Genomic DNA, 4,221 nt, shown 5'->3' with positions numbered 1-4,221 from the left:
ATTGCCACAAAATTAAAATGAATTCCAAAAACAAATTTCTCCGTTTAATCGTGTAATTAGAAAAATATAAAACAAACTACTAGTACATGTTGATTTTATGGGTGTGGTCAAATAATGTGGGAAAACTTACTTATTATTCTAATTTTAAATTTAAAACAAGTAATTACCCAACAATAATTCACTTCGTTTTATAAAATTGACGAACAAACACACACAAATTGACAGGAAAGAATTACGTGAGTAAAATTGCGTCGTGTATACGTACATGATTGTTCTTCTTGCTCGTTATTACTGAAGTTCATGACAACACTTACATGAAGTCCCAATCTGATTAAAATCTGATGTAGTGTACGGGCTTTAATTATTTTGGCTATAAACTTAGTTTAATTTTATTTTTTATTACTTATGTTATTAATGCCCTTTTATCTCATTATTTTACTTTGATTTTGATTTTGTGATTTTTTTTAATTCCGCCCTACCTACATCTGATCCGACGCCTATGTAACGAGATTTCAACGAGACCCACTATCGACGATTTTAGTCAACGAATCACATACCTCCTTTTATAGCGCACATGATGACGTCACCGGGTGGCAAACACACTCAAATAAAATGGCGAATTATACCGACGTTAGCGACCGTGAATAACACGGCTTTTCGGTAAGTTTATCATTGTCAAATGCAACGAAAGTCATTTTTATGTTAATATTGTGACTCGAATGGTTCGACTTTAGATCGTTATTCCGCATAGTTATTCTGGGAGTGTTGATTTTGTTTCCACCGGTTCGACCGAACACCAGTGTCTTTTTCCAGTCGCCTGCCCTGGAGACGGGTGATGTTTTGTTTGACGATCGGGCCAAAATCGTCTACGGTATTGAAGCTGTAAATATTCTTCAAATTGTATCAACATTTTGTACATTATACAATAACTCTTTATTAAAGTAATTGAGCTGATTTGAACTGGAATAAAATATTTTTTATTTGGAACACATCGCAATTGATCAGGAAATATTTGTTTGCTCCAATTTTCTGCGTCGATGCCGTGGGCCGGTGACCGTTATACAATTTAAAATCAGTTTGCATTGTTTACTATAGCTGTTTACAGTGTTCTAATCATTACGATTTACTTATTTTTGTTGCTTCCATTCTAGATAATTATGCTCAGTGATGTAAAATTGAAGCGATGACTGAATGAACGAACCTTGGCTGGCGAAGATGTATCTGGAAGTGTACACATTTGTTGGAAGTGAAAAAAATATCCAATGTAATGAGAAAAATTGTAAAATGCTGTGGAATTTCTTTTGCAAATAAAAATATACGAGCAATTTTCTATTAATGGTTTATTCAAGTGGGCAAAATATGATGTACAGAAAGATTGCCCGTATACACTGAAAAGTAAGCAACCGACAGCCTGTATAAAAGGGGGCTGTGATTGGCTGGTCCTTACGCGAGACTTGAACGGGACTTACATAGGCGTCGGATCAGATGTAGGTAGGGCGGAATTAAAAAAAATCTCAAAATCAAAGTAAAATAATAAAATAAAAGGGCATTAATAACAAATATAATAAAAAATAAAATTAAAATAAGTTTATAGTCAAAATAATTAAAGCCCGTACACTACATCAGATTTTAATCAGATTGATGAAGTCCCCAACTGCTTGAAGAGCGCCCTCTTTGTCTGAATAATCGCATCCACTGAAAAGGGCGCCACCAGTTATATCTACAGAGTATAGATATAATAATAATTCACATATTTATTTTAGGCATTTACAATCGGTCATTGACGTAAAGTAGGGCGTTTTGTGACAGTCTATGTCATGTAATGATATATACCCGAAACGACTGACTTATGACATTTTCGTGGCACTTTGTTTTATGATGCAACATTTGAAATGTAACTAAGAAGTAAAACATTTGAAAACACGGGAGGGGGGGGCGTCGGCTGGATAAGTGTGATTATTGCATTTTTTTCGTGATTTCTTGTCTGTACATTACTTGAATGTGCCAACATTTTTTCCTGCAACATTTTACATGCATTTCTTTTCTCTCAGTGCATAGTTTGTAATTATTTTTTTAAATATTCCAGTCACCCCCTATGATTTCAAATGGTTAACCCCCTAGACATGAAGCCAGACATACGGCAGGTTTATCTTTGGTGCAGCCTTGACCCAGTCCGGGGTCTACGTGCGTACCACGTTCAGGTCAGACGCTAACTGGGTCAGTCGCGATAACGCTCGGCTCAGCTCTCCACATCCCGTTATCGATTCTGCAAACGAACCAATGGAAGACGGCAGGCTGCTGTCAACAAGAGGCATCGTTATTGATGTGTTTTATTGCACATGCGTGATACTGCCATTTATCTCACGTTTTTTGGCCGCGATTCATCCCACCGCCTGATGAAGATACCTGTGTTGACATGGATACCTCGGCGCATCAAAGAGATCCCGATGCCGAGATATGCCGCACGATCACGTGATCTGATGTTGACATCACGAAGACATGTTTTCATATTTCAGTTTCTTGTTTTCACAACTAAGTGTTTTTACTGATCAAACGAATATAATAACAACAGCTGAACGTGTAAAGGTCACTGGATCCCGTATAGAATAAATACGAAACAACTGTCTAACATAACATAATTATTACATATACATATTACCTTCTTCAAACATTGATTTCGGTTTATGTGAACAATTGTTGTTATTGTTTGACTTTGTAAATGTAATTGTAGATGACACCAAATAATAGTAACATCATTGCAAAATGCAAAGGCGTTTGTATGTATACATTTAAATCCGAAGTAGTGGCAAATTGAGATTCCGACCAGACTGCGTCGAGTCAAGCCTGAGTACGGTCAAGTAACTACATTATATTGATAAAAAACATTGTCAGAGAAACCATTTAGCTAAGATTAGTAACCATATTTTTCTACTGATATTCAGCAATATTATGAAACGTCTACATGATTCAGTTGTTAGTCACCGTGATGTCCCTGTCCAGTACCCAACCTATAGGCACGTTCTAATCTCTATAATGCCGACCACTACATCGTACGCCCTAATAGCCACACCAGTCGTTGGTGATTGTGGTTGTTTTCTTCATGTAAACTCACTGCGTCGCGACCCGACCTTCACATGGCGGCAAATATGAAACAAAGCATGGAAATACGCCGTACCATCTTTCGTGCCATTCACGGTTAACTTTAAACTAATTAGTACAATATCATTGATAAAAAACGTAATGTTGTTTACATCGACGGCTCGCTTAGCCTTGGGATACCGCTGCCCTCAAGCTGTACCGATAGTAAGTAGGATATAGTGTTTGCTTTTAACGCATCCGTTTAGTAATCGTACTTGAAAATGGTAATTGTAATATTTGTTTTAATATTATCTCTCAATTTTTGCTTCAAGGTGTTCTGTATTCAAGTGTTCGTCACATGATTATCTGTGTAATATTCTCGATTCATGCCCACACATGACATTTACATGTGTGGTTTAGCGTTTTTATTACAGAAAAAAACAACAATATTCTGAAAAATATAATTGCCAGTGAAAAGTTACATAACTATTTTCACACAAACAAATCTTTTCATTTTATTAAAACATTGCTGTTTTAATACTTTCTCCACCTTTCACTTTGACTGGCCACGCACTGATAAAAACGAGGGTATTTTGTAATTGTTACAATTACCCGAGAGGGCAGCCTTTCATTAAAGTGTCATTCATTGATGTCAAACGAGGTTTGTTCATAATCGTCAAATACAAACCGCATGCACATAGGCTTTCAGATCTATTGATAACAGTCAACAGATTAGATATGTCAATCATAACAAAAAGAAAACGTGTGATGTGTATCATTTTAATTCAGTCTTTCTGAATCTTTTAATTTATTTGCTGTTTGCACCACGAACTCAATGTGTTTTTCAAACGAGAAAAAAAAACCTTCAATATTTTGCCACATGGCTGACTTCCAATGTTGTGTTTACATGTATTATATTTTTCAATATACTCCATTTAAAAAAAATGTTTTTCTTCTATTTTTTACACGTTACATGTTCTGTACATTAGCCTCCATATATTACTACTGTTTTTATTTTATTCATTTTCCAACACTCAGGGACTCACGGAGAGTGCTTAGTGACTGAAGTGTGCCAAATATTCATTTCTTTGTACAAGAATAAAATTTACGATGAGAGTGGGGGAAATAAACAGACCTGTCGAG

General features: G+C 35.8%; 1 long non-coding RNA gene across 1 annotated transcript; it reads left to right on the top strand.

Annotated features, from left to right (window-relative positions):
• The first annotated feature begins 452 nt into the window (after positions 1 to 452).
• LOC146747352 (uncharacterized) lies at positions 453 to 1,325 on the top strand. The gene is made up of 2 exons (XR_014929208.1): positions 453 to 660; positions 1,152 to 1,325. It is a non-coding gene; the product is annotated as an uncharacterized LOC146747352 (long non-coding RNA).
• The last annotated feature ends 2,896 nt before the right edge of the window (positions 1,326 to 4,221 follow it).

The sequence above is a fragment of the Saccoglossus kowalevskii genome, chromosome 4 (genome assembly GCF_978046115.1).
Source record: "Saccoglossus kowalevskii chromosome 4, keSacKowa6.1, whole genome shotgun sequence".
NCBI lineage: Eukaryota > Metazoa > Hemichordata > Enteropneusta > Harrimaniidae > Saccoglossus > Saccoglossus kowalevskii.
The sequence above is the reverse complement of the archived record's forward strand: the minus strand, read 5'-3'. Positions and strand labels throughout refer to the sequence as shown.